The 13,264-nt window shown below is 41.3% G+C and overlaps 1 protein-coding gene and 1 pseudogene across 23 annotated transcripts in view; one reads left to right on the plus strand and one right to left on the minus strand.

Moving 5' to 3' along the window:
- The window catches only part of MAGI1 (membrane associated guanylate kinase, WW and PDZ domain containing 1), a 677,304-nt gene that overhangs the window by 339,967 nt on the left and 324,073 nt on the right, over positions 1 to 13,264 (plus strand). The gene's annotated exons all lie outside the window — the stretch shown is intronic.
- On the minus strand, positions 7,997 to 9,155 carry LOC101022880 (annotated as a pseudogene).

Raw genomic sequence — 13,264 nt, forward strand, 5'->3', positions numbered from 1 at the left:
TGGATGGGGGCTACAAAGGGTGAACGAAGAAAACAGATAATTTTAAAAATGTGTCTCCAGTGGAAGTTGTTATAAAGAAGACTAAAGCTGAATGAAATGGCAGAAAGTGATGGAGACAAGGTTTCTTTACATAGGGTGAGCAGGGAAGGCCTCCTTGATAAGGTGAGTTGAATAGGTACCTGCAGAAAGGGGAGGGGGATGTTTCTGATGGAGGAAGATGCTTCTAAGATAGGGAGGCAGGAGTGAGCTCAATGTATTTGTAGAATAGCAAAGACACCAGTGAAGCTGGAACCCATTTGGTGGGGAGGGAGATGGATGGTGACTGGCCATTGGATTTTATCTTGAGTAAGAAGAGGAGCTGTTGGAGGGTTTTGAGAAGTGCTGTGATAGTGTCTGCCTTACCTTTGGGAGGATCATTCTGGCTGCTTGTGGAGGGTGGCAACAAGGAAAGTATCCTAGGTGATGCAGGATGAGTAAAGAGTGAGTAAAGCACTATACTGGTGGCTGCACTCATGGCAGACATCACAAATCAACCACAGAGGCCTTTCCCAGTGTCCTGAATGTTGACTGGGATGACTTCCCAACACGGCCTGCAGTTGGAACTGAGAGCCCTTGGAATCTACACAGCAAATGAAGTCTTTTTATTTCTTTTCCAGCAATTCAAATATCAAATGGCTTTTCAGTGCCTTATCTCTCCTTAAAAGAGGTCTAGGCGTCTACTGTAGATTCATTCATCCCCCAGCAATACCTATTGAGAATAAAAAAAGAAAGTCTGTAAATGAATGAACTTGATAATTTCAAATCATATGTCCTGGGAAGTAAAAGGATGTGAATGAGACCTGGAAAATAAGTAATTGGCTCTTTCAAGAACAGGGGACAGGCAGTCTAAGCAGAGGGAGCAAGTGCAGGTTCCAAGGTCCTGCAGCTAGGAGGACTGAAGGGGAGGATATCCAGGACCTCCTTCTGTTTTCCCTTGGTTCACATGTATCCTTATGATATGCTTCCATAAGGTGAACTCTGCAAGTCTTATCTCCCTGGGACAAGATTGGATCTGTATTATTTAATGAGGATGATGCCTGAATCAGGCCTGAACTTTCTTCCAACAATCTCCCACCTAAAATACATCTTTCTCCTGTACTCATTTTCCCATTTTTCTCTTTCTTCCTTGAATTCAGTTCTCTCTGACCCTCCTTTTTGCACCTCATCAGTTATCTCTGTTGAAGAGAATTGTTCAGGGGAATAGAAGAGAATGGATTTCACATGGCATTTGTATATTAATAAGATTATTAATTTGGAGACCTTCTTCCCTTTCCTTCCTGCATAGTTTTTGGAAATAAATGCTCATCTAATTTACTAAATATTCCCTTGAGCATGAGCAGCCTTATATACAAAAGAAATTTCACATTTTGTACCTGAATGTAGTAGTGGCTAATACATATACACAAAAAAAGTAATTCAGTAGGAAAAATAAAATACAAAGAAAACCAATTATCTCAGCCTGTTCAAAGAAACAGCCAGCCAGGTAGTGAGTAGTAATTGCAGTATTTTGTTATGGAAGTCTTTGGTTGTAATTAATAGATTTCTGCCTTTTAGTACATTTGTTTTATTATGCATTAGAGGACGTTGCTTTGAGTAGCGCAGCTCAGGGGTTAGTCACAGCAGTATAAGTTAGGAGGAAATATCTGGGCACCTGCTATTTATAGCACACTGTCGCTGTTTCCACGTATGACTGGGGATGAGCTGAAGGCTTAGCCAGAATCAACTCTTGGTGTTGCCAGAACTGTTGTGATTAAGTCTTTTTTGTTCTCTGACCCCTGAGGATGGCTTATTAAGGTTCAGTTTGCTCATCTGAAAAATGGAGCTGATGAAATCTTCCTTAGAATGTTGAACCCCGGGTAGTGGTGATGAGAACAGTTCCTATTTTTTTTAGCACTTACTACCTGCCAGGCATATTCCAAAGCACATTATATACACCATTTCAGTTAATCCCCACAACTGACAGTTGGGGTAGATGCTGGTCCTATAGATTAAACCATGGCATGGAAACATTAAGTAATTTGCTCAAGGCACACTGCTGAGTGCAATGTATGACACTTATTAAGTGTTTATATAAAAGTAATAACCCCAGCTGCTATGGCTTAGATATAACTTTTTTTTTTTTAAGGAGTTTGAGTATATTACAGAATGTAGGAAGTCTGATTCTCAATGCCTCTTGTTTTCTGTTTGTTTAGTTAGTTATCTGGCTCCATTTTACAGCACCAATTTTCATCTTTAATGATTTTCTGCTGATTAAAAAAAAACTGTATCTTTTACTCATTTTTTTGGTCTTCCTTTAAGAAAGTGTTCTGGGCCGGGCACGGTGGCTCACGCCTGTAATCCCAGCACTTCGGGAGGTCGAGGTGGGCGGATCATCTGAGGTCAGAAATTTGAGACCAGCTTGGCCAACATGGTGAAATCCCCATCTCTACTACAATACAAAAATTAGCCGGGCATGATGGTCCGCACCTGTAATCCCAGCTGCTTGGGGGCTGAGGCAGAGAATCATTTGAATCCGGGAGGCAGAGGTTGCAGTGAGCCGAGATTGCACCACTGCACTCCAGCCTGGGTGACAGAGCAAGACTCCATCTCCACCAAAAAAAAAAAAAAAAAAAAGTTCTGAATATGGATACTCTGTCAAAATTCAACATCTGCTGGTCTTCTTGGATCAGGCTGCCTTTGGTCTCTCTGAAGAGGCTAACCTGGATTCCTCTTTGGTGAGAGGACAGTATACATTTCAAATAAGGCATTAGAGGTCCTCCAGGAAAGTATGATTGTGGGCATTTCCCTCTCTTTTTCAAGTTTCCAGTGTCTTTAGAATCTCACTTTGCCTTCTTAGAAACATGGCCAATTCTTGTGCTATATTTTATGCTCCAGGTGCCTTGGAACCCAGTTGTGTGGGGGCACTGTGGACAAGGGTGCAAGTCCTAGCTCTGCATTTAAAGGTTACATGATCTTAGGAAAGTTTTTCAACCTTTCTGACTTAGTCTGTTTTCCATTGCTATAACTGAATCCCTGAGACTGGATAATTTATAAAGAAAGAAATGTATTATGTGGCCAGGCACAGTGATTCACACCTGTAATCCCAGAACTTTGGGAGGCTGAGGCAGGAGGATTGCTTGAACATGGTTGTTCCAGACAAGCCTGGGCAACATAGGGAGACCCCATTTGTATAAAAATTTTTTTAAAAATAAAAAATAGTCAGGCATGGTATCTCATGCCTATGATAGGTCCCAGCTACTCAAGAGGCTGAGGTGGGAGGATCACTTGAGCCCAGGAGGTCAAGGCTGCAGTGAGCCATGATTGTGCCATTGTAATCCAGTCTGGGCAACAGAGTGATACCCTGCCTCAAAAAAAACAGTATTTCTTACAATTCTGGAGGTTGGGAAGGCCAAAGTGTAGGACCACATTTGATGAATACCTTCTTGTTTGTGAGGACTCTCTGCAGTCCCAAGGTGGCATAGGACATAACATGGCAAGGGGGCTCACCAGAGACAGCCAAACTGGCTTTTGCAACAGTCTCAGTCTACTGACAACTCACCCACCCCCTTGATAACTCATTCATTCATTCATTCATTCATTCATTCATTCATTCATTCGGACAGAGCCTTCATGACCCAGTCACTTGCCAAAGGTCTTACCTTTCAACATAGCTGCACTGTGGGACAAGATTCCAATACGTGGACTTTTGGGATACATTCAAACCGTAGCAGCCTCCTTATCTACAAAACGGGGATGGTGATGATGATGATGTTGATGGCACTAGCTATCTCACAGGGATACATGAATTGTATACGACTATGTAGGGTAAGTCAAGGTCACTGTAGGCTTTTTGTGAGGGACTCAGGGCTAGGACTTTAATATATATGAGTTTGGTTGGTGGGGAGTCACAGTTCCACCCATAACATGACAGGAGGCTCTGTCCTCATCACCTAGTATAGTTCTTCACCCAGAGTATGCCATCAGCACCTCTCTGCTAAATGAATTCATATGTGCTAACGAGCAAGAATGAACAAATGATAAACAATATCTGTCTTTGTTGACCATCGAAGCATTTAAAATATGGATTTGTATCGCATGTTCTAACATTGAGAGTTCTCAATGATACTTATTCCTTGAGTTCTGTGTCTCACCGTGCTAAGTTAGAACATCTGATCTAGGAATGTCCAGATCACTTTTTTTTTTTTAAAAAAGGTCTCATATACCTATACTTGTCTACTTGATTTAGCTCAAGTAGCATTAGAGTCAACCATAAATTCAGTCACAAATACAGAATATTTAAATTTGACTTTGGAGTAATTAGCTACAACTTGAATTTTATTCTGTTCTGAAATGTAGCACTTTGGATTTTGATTTAATAATGGCTATTTGGTTGCATAAAGCAGGATTTTAGCTTTTGTGAGAAGCTAATTAGGTTGGAACTGGTTTAAGCACTTATTTTCCTGGAATGATTTCAGTCCAGTTAGCCATACCTTTTTCTTCTTGCTCAGATGTAAACACAAGTACCCACAGCAGTCTCAAATACAAAATTGATAAATGTACTATGCTGCTGACAGTATAACTTCTGGAACTATATTATTTTGGGATATGCTGAGGTAATGAGATTTAAATTCTGTTAGATTTGGAAATTCAAGGTTTTTACAGTTTTCTCAATACAGCAGTAGACTAGAGAGAACAATAACAGGAATTTGTTTAAGATGGAGCTGGTGGCCTTTGAGTTCAGTGTTTTCCTGAACATAATGTTCTGCTAAAAGTTTACTCTTGCTAAAAATAAATAAAAATAATAATTATAAAAGGAAGTGAAGTGGTCAGAGAAGGAAAACAGGTTTCTCAGTGTAGACCATTACAGAGCCCTTAATGTGTTAATGTATTTAGGTTGGTGCAAAAGTAATTGCGGTTTTTGCTATTTCGTACATTTTGACTTTCCAAGAGGGGGCTGTGTTATGCAGACTTTGCCACATGTATTTGCTCTGAAACCCCTTTTTTCTTAAGGCACCAGTGTCCTAAGAAATACTCTCAGGATGGTCACTCTGGACAGTCTAAAATAAGGTGCACATTTTTCTAGTTTGGTAAGTGGGGCATATTGGTCAGAATTTCTTTTACTGCTCAGAATATCGTAGTATTATATCATGGTATTTCATAGGCATCACTCAAAATATCAATTTTTAACTTAGACTATTATAGTGGTTAAAATGTTGTAGATCTAGGCTGGGCGTGGTGGCTAACGCCTGTAATCCCAGCACTTTGGGAGGCTGAGGCAGGTGGATCACTTGAGGTCAGGAGTTCATGACAAGCCTGGCCAACAGGGTGAAACCCTGTCTCTACTAAAAAAAATAAAATAAAATAAAATAAAAATACAAAAATGAGCTGGGCGTGGTGGCAACTACTTGGGAGGCTGAGGCACGAGAATCACTTGAACCCAGGAGGTGGAGGTTGTAGTGAATCAAGATTGTGACACTGCACTCCAGCCTGAGTGACAGAGGAAGACTCTGTCTCAAAAAAAAAAAAAAAAAAAAGTTGTGTATCTAGTGCTGTTTTTCAAACTTCAGCATTTGTTTAAAAAAGCATTTAAAAACATTTCTGTTAAGACTTTCTTTGAAAGTGTCAGAAAGCCAACTCCAACTGGCTACAGCAATAACAGTGTGACAGTGTATCAGGAGAGGGGTTTTTAAACTTCAGAGTGTATCAGCAGGACTCGGCCCTTCTCTATCCCTTGGTTTTTCTCTTCCTCTAAATTCATTTGATTCTCAAGGAAGATATTGCCTGTGTAAGCAAATAGACTCCACGTAGTCTACTCTGCATTTGCAGTAGAAATTAAACCTTTATTTCCTATCCTCCAACATAGTCCCTGGTTTAAATCTCGTTGGCTGGTTTGGGCCCAGTGAGTCCTTTCCTTCCTGCCCCTCCTATTGCTGTGGTAGGCAAAGCTGGATTGTGTGCAGCTCTTGTGCCAAGGAGTAGGGTCAACCTCAGTGAAACAACATGTGCTGAGCTGGGGAAGGGGCACGGGATACAGATCCCCAGAAGAAAATAGAGGTGCTGTAGCCAGAAGCAGCAGAAATATATGCCTGGCAGGTAAAAATGACAGGTATCCCATATACTTGCCCTTAGCTTGCTGACTTGTGAAAAACTTCTTTTCTTGTGAATTGAATTAAAAAAGATTTCAGTTAATTGACCTTCTAGTTAGTTAAGCTGCAGCTAATTAGGTTAGTTAGATGACTAGGTGCTGATGGAGTCAATAAATGGACACTTGGCACAAAAATAAAGTTAACAGGTCCTGACATTTCACTATGGGAAGCAATTGAGAGGGAGGATTCCAAGAGGACTTTAAATATTCCAGATGATGTAACTGTAACCAGACCAGGAGTTTTCCTTGTCTGTGGGCTTCTCCACCAGGGGGACAATGTGTCTTTTGCCTGGCACATAGTTAATTCTGAAGGATATTTTATTATTGCAGAACTAGCAGATTGGGGTGGTTTTTTGTTTTTACTTACTTTGGATCGTTAACTAAAATAGGGAACAAAGGACAAAATGTAAGTTTAGGAAAGAAGATGCTGAGTGCGAATTTGAAGGTGAAATGCATTTGAGCTGCTGGTGGGACAGTTTGGGAGAATCGGGCGGTTAGGAACGTGGAACCCAGGTCTGTTTTATTGTATCCTGGGAAAATCCAATCTTGTCTTTATTTTGGTTCAAAATAAAACTTTCTTTGATAAAAGCAAAGGCGTATTTCCTTGTGAGAGGCAGTAAGATGGAATGCTTTATCAAGTAAAAAGACTGTTCAAGGGAAGTGCTCCTGGAGCATTTGTTTTCCCTTAAAGACACTGATATCTGGGTCTCAGAGGGATTATATATTTCCAGATGTTTCCATTTGTGAGTGTCCAGTTGCATTAGATGCCACATTTTAGTGACATAACATCACTTTGCCTCATTGAGGACAATTTGGGGCACAAAAATCATAGTTGAGGAAAATTTACATTTGCTTCTCTTGCAGTCTGTTTTTCCAGAGTAGGGATAGTGTAGAAAAATAAAGGTACAAACAGAGCTGGCAGCATCCACATAGTTTCTTACTCAGTAGTTCTCAAGTCGGTGCCTCTCTGATTTGTAATAAATATTTTTAATGTGTTCCCTTTATTATCCTAATATGAGATAAATAGATAATGCATCCTGTTAGTATACCTAATTTTAAAAATTATATAGTGACTCAACTAGTATCTATAGAAAATAAAAATAAAAGGAAAGTAACTTACAATAAACGATGCATATTGCAGTATGTGTAATACATTCTTGGGTACAAGTTCACTAGAGCCAAGCTTCTCCTGGGGATCCTGTTAAAATGCAGATTCTGATTCAGCAGCTCCAGTGTGGGGGGCCTGAGATTCTGCCTTTCTTCTTTCTTTCTTTCTTTCCTTCCTTCCTTCCTTCCTTCCTTCCTTCCTTCCTTCCTTCCTTCCTTCCTTCCTTCCTTCCTTCCTTCCTTCCTCCCTTCCCTTCCCTTCCCTCCCCTCCCCTCCCTCCCTCCCTTCCTTCCTTCTCTTTCTTTTCTCTCTCTCTCTTTCTTTCTTTCTTTCTTTCTTTTTTCCTACTGGAAGTACTTTTTAAGAAAAAAATTCTAGACACTTAACAGTACATAACATTTCAACAGCGAAGCATTAGTTAAGAGAGGGGTTTTCAGGAGGTGGGGATTCTAGAATATTAGGAAAATATGTTGGTATCCTCCTTCATTATAGATGGATGGCATAGGTCATAATGCCATTCATCTATAATGAAGGAGGGTACCAACATTTGATATTGGCTACTAAGCCAATGTCAAAATCCAGTGGAATGACACTTCTATAGAGTTTATTTCCCTTTCTGCTATCTTCCCTACCCCACGGAAATGTCTGCCACCATATAAAGCGTGGTAGCACCTAGCTTAAGCTTCAGTGTTCCCCCTTGGGTAGGAAGGAGAGTGAAGGGAAGGTCACTCTTGAGTTTCCATGCTTTCTTCTTCCTCTCCTTGAGGTGGTTCTTCTGTCTCCTCTTCTTCCTCTCTTTCCTTTTTCTCTAATGGCTCCTCTAAGCCTTTTCTGAAGGTGTTACTCTCACTCCATCCCAGGTAGATATTTCAGAAGTAAGATGGCTGGCATCACCCTCCTGGCCAAGGATCTTCCTAAAGCCACCATGTGAGAGGATTCGGACCGAGTCTGAGCTGTGTAGCAGACTGTCCTGCTGTTCTAGAGTCATGACTGTGTACTCTGAAGTTGCCACTCTCACAGGGGTCAGTGATACCCATGGACCCTGGCAGGAACAGTCCTGCACCCAAAATCTGCAAGCAACACCTGTGTGCAGTGTTTAGGGCCAAAGGCTGTCTGTTGGTGTTATCACAGCATAATGACCTAGTAAGCCTAGGATCCAGGGTGTGAGGGGCTCAAAGCCAGGAAAACGAACCTTAAGTCCTTCAGTAGTCTGATGAGAACTTTAACTGTGGACTGAGAACCATTTTCCTTGAACCAGCGGGCATGCCGGATGGCTGCTAAGGCACTCTGCAATACCTTGATATCCAACGGAGTTCTGGGTCCTGTTTTGGAAGATTGGGTGGCACTGTTGTAACGACAGTCTTCACCGTAGCATCAGAAGAACTGATTTCAAAGCCAGTTTCGTTGTTTGGCATGGTCAAAACTTCAGAAGGATCCTGTGCTCTCAGGCTTCCCACGACTTTGTTTCCCAGGGGAGCATCAGCTTCCAGTGTTGGCACAATCTTGCGTATTACCAGCGGGGCAGCTGCATTGTGGCCTGTAGTGATGGTTCTCTTTTTATAGGATCCCACCTATCCAGCTTCTTCAATTTGCACTTCAGACATCCCTGGAGCCACAATCAGATTGTCAATCACATTGTTGATTTTTGTCACCAGGGAAAGGTAAGAGGCCTGCTCAGCAGAATCAGGAGCTGGGGTCCTGATTGCTCTTCAGCAAGGCCTCATTGAAGGAAGCTGTATCAGGTGTGGGCTTGACCCAGGGAAAGGCCATTTCACACAAATAGAAATCAAATGGGATATGTGGTACAAAGGGCCTGAACTCTCCTCCTGAGCCTCTTCTGAAGCCAAAGTATCCAACACAACCATGACCTTTGTCACTCCTCATGATGCCTTAAATTACAAATGGAAGCTACACCAATCACCCTTTCCTCCCCTGCCCCCCTCTCTTTTAAAATCTTGAGACAGGGTCTTGCTATGTTATTCGGGCTGGTCTTAAACTCCTGGGCTCATGTGATCCTCCTGCCTCAGCCTCTCAAGGTAGCTTGGATTTCAGGTGCATGCCTGAAATCCAAGATTCTTCATTTCTAATTAACTCCCAAGTGCTGTCAGTACTGCTGTTCCGTGACCACTTTTTGAATAGCAAGACTTTTTAGGAGTTAATGAAGTAGTCAGATGCTTGCACCTATACATAGAATCACTGTGAATGTTTCAGCTATAAAAGTGACTGCTACAGATGCTTCGAATGGGCAACAGTAAACCAGAAACGACCTTGCTGCTGGAGATTCAATATTCCAAAATGATAACTTAGTAAAGTTACAAAGAAAAAGTAGCAGTTTCCTCTGAATTTGCATGGTTCAGCGTGTGGTGTGTATTAAAACTATAAAAAACATACTGTGCATTTATTTTTATGTGAAATGAAGGAAGGTTCTTGGCTCAGATGCTTGGCATTTCACTTCATGTCCACTGAGACAGTCCTAAGTCATGCATGCCATAGCACAATTCATTGAGAGATTCTGCCTCTTAAATCCCAGTTTTGGCTTCCAGTTGCTTCAACAATCCCCTTCCTCTCTGCATTTAGAAAACATCCCTACAGGGCCGGGTGCGGTGGCTCATGCCTGTAATCCCAGCACTTTGGGAGGCCGAGGCGGGTGGATCACGAGGTCAGGAGATCGAGACCATCCTGGCTAACACAGTGAAACCCTGCCTCTACTAAAAATACAAAAAATTAGCTGGGTGTGGTGGTGGGCACTTGTAGTCCCAGCTATTCGGGCAGGAGAATCACTTGAACCTGGGAGGTGGAGGTTGCAGTGAGCCAAGATTGTGCTACACCCTGGCGACAGCGAGACTCTGTCTCAAAAAACAAAACAAACAAACAAACAAAAAACAAAAACACACCCCTACAGATTTCCAAAATGCCCAGAAGAGAGATACCATCTATGGAGAACCCCTGAACCCAAAAACCAATGAATGGGAACAGGCCATAAGATGATTCGTAGGTGTGATATGACTGCTCCTAGTTTGTTCAAGCAAATTGTCCCCTGAGCCAAGGGCCAAAGAAAATCAAGTAGAGAGTCACAGTTAGTGCACAGAACATGACAGCAGAGCTGTACAGTCTTGCCGGAGGTGTTTTCTCTGCTGTTCACTTTGTTTCCCTAGTAATTGGGGAAAAAGTTTTTATGGCCATATTTGCAGCTGACAGATTTGTTTTGCACCGTGCTGCGAGAGGGTGTTAAGTGGAGGCCTGTGAAGAATCTGAAGCAAATGGAGATAATTTTCGGGGGAAAAAAAAGTGTCTAACTTCCTAGTAACCACAGACTGAATTGTGTTTTTCCAGCTTAGTTTCTGTCTCTCTCAGTAGCCCTTGAGTGTCAGAGACCACTGGCATTCTTCCAGGACTGGAAAGGCAAGAGAGCAGTTGTTCAGAGCAGCATAATCCTCTGAAGTTCATTTGTACTTGGTAGTTTTCCTGAAAGCCTTATTTTTACTAAAATAGAAACTGATGGAAATGATCAAATGAAAATAGCAATATGTAGGGTGAGTTTTATTAGTTGAATCAAAAGATGTATTTATTTGCTACTTCTAGATTAACACGACCACCTCAGATAGTTTCTTAACTGAAAATATTTTAGTCCCCAGACAAGCTACGTTCTTTGACATTGTGTGTAATACAAAATATATATGAGATGGATTTTTCCGCTTTTGATATCAAGCAGCTTTTGTAACACTGGAATGTGAAAATGATATATATTCATTAGAGGCTGTCTGAAAAATAAGTTTAAAATTTGAGGAAAAAGTTAAAATGCAAATAAAGGCATGTGTAATTGTACCACCCAGAAATAACAACTATTAACCAGAATTTTCTCCTAATCTTTTTTTTTTTTTTTTTTTTTAATGAGGAAATACACAAGCATGTGCTCACATTTTAACAAAATTAGAATAGTTTCACTACTTTTGCATGCTGGTATTTTCACTTCTATTATGAAGTATGCATCTTAGTGATACTCATCTTCAGCACTTTTTTATTAATGGAAAATTTTGAGATAATTGTGGATTCATAAGCAGTTTTACGAAATAATGCAGTGAGGGCCCTTCTATACTTAGTTTGGTTTCCTCCAGTGGTGTAATTTTCCAAAGCTATAGTATAATATTGCAATCAGGATATTGACGTTAATACAGTCTACCAGGCCAAACGTGATGGCTCATTCCTGTAATCCTAGCACTTTGGAAGGCTGAGGCTGGTGGATCACTTGAGCCGAGGAGTTCGAGACCAGCCTGAGCAACATAGCAAAACCCCATCTCTACCAAAAAATAAAAAAATTAGCCAGGTGTGGTGGCGTGCACCTGTGGTTCCAAATGCTTGAGAAGCTGAGGTTAGTGTATTGCTTGAGCCTGGGAGGTTGAGGCTACGGTGACCTGAGATTGTGGTACTGCACTCTTGCCTAGGCGACAGAGGACTCTGTCTCAAAAAATAAAAACAAAAACTCCTAACAAGTGTAGTCAAATTTCCCCAGTTTTACTTATACTTATTTGTGCGTATGTGTGTATTTAGATTTATACACAATTTTATCACCTATGTAGGTTCATGTGTCTACAGCCACAGTCAAGATATTGAACAGTGCTGATACCACCAAGATCCCTTTTATAGCCACACCCATCTCTCCCCTGGCCCCCTTCAAACTCCTGCCAACCACTAATCTATCTTCAGTTTGTGAAACTTGGGTCATATCAGAAATTTTATATTAACGGAATATATAATGTTTGTTGCCAAGTAGTATTTCATGATATGTGTATACCACAGTTTAGCCACTTACCTGTTGAAGGACATCTTGGCATCTTGGCTGATTCTAGTTTTTAGCTATTATACATAGGCTGTTGTGAACACTGGCATACAGGTGGTTGTTGTAGTTGTTTTTTTAATTTAAAATTTTCTTTTTTTCTGGGATAAATGTCCAAGAGTACAATTGTTGGTTGAGTATTTAGGGTTTCTTTTTTTTTTTGAGACAGAGTCTCTGTTGCTCAGCCTGGAATCCAGCGGCATGATCATAGCTCACTGTAGCCTCAGATTTCTGGGCTCAAAAAATCCTCCTGCCCCAGCCTCCTGAGTAGCTGGGACTACAGGTGTATGCCATCCATCCTGGATAATTTTTTTTTTTTTTTTGAGAGGGAGTCTCACTGTGTCACCCAGGCTGGAGTACAGTGGCGCCGTCTCCGCTCACTGCAAACTCCGCTTCCCACGTTCATGCCATTCTCCTCCCTCATCCTCCTGAGTAGCTGGGACTATAGGTGCCCACCACCAAGCCTGGCTAATTTTTTGTATTTTTAGTAGAGACGGGGTTTCACCGTGTTAGCCAGGATGGTCTCAATCTCCTGAGCTTGTGATCCACCCGCCTCGGCCTCCCAAAGTGTTGGGATTACAGGCGTGAACCACTGCGCCCGGCCAATCCTAGGTAATTAAAAAATTTTTTTTTTGTAGGAGATGAGCTGTCTTTAGCTTGCCTAGGCTGGTATCAAACTCCTGGGCTCAAGCGAACCGCCTTCCTTGGCCTCCCAAAGTGCTGCAGTTACGTGAGTGTGAATTTTCTTATAAAACTACTTGCCAGAGTGGCTATACTATTTTACATCTCACCAGCAGTATGAGTGTAATCCAGATTTTTCACATCCTTGCCAGCATTTGGTGGCGTCACTGTTTTCATTTCATCCATTCTGATAAGTGTGAAGTGCTCTCATTGTGGTTTAAATCTGCACTTTCCTAATGCCAAGTGATGTTAAGCATCTTTGCATGTGCTTGCCATATATATATATCCTGTTCAGTCAGATGTCTTTTCAGGTCTTTGGCCCATTTTCTTATTGGATTGTCTGTTTTTTCAATATTGATGTTGGAGAATTCTTTATATGTTCTAGATACTTGTTCTTTGTCACCTATGTGATTTGCATGTATTTTCTCTCTCAACCTATAGCTTGTCTTTTTTTTTTTTTTAATAAGACTTTATTTTT

The sequence above is a fragment of the Papio anubis genome, chromosome 2 (genome assembly GCF_008728515.1).
Source record: "Papio anubis isolate 15944 chromosome 2, Panubis1.0, whole genome shotgun sequence".
Taxonomy (NCBI): Eukaryota; Metazoa; Chordata; class Mammalia; order Primates; family Cercopithecidae; genus Papio; species Papio anubis.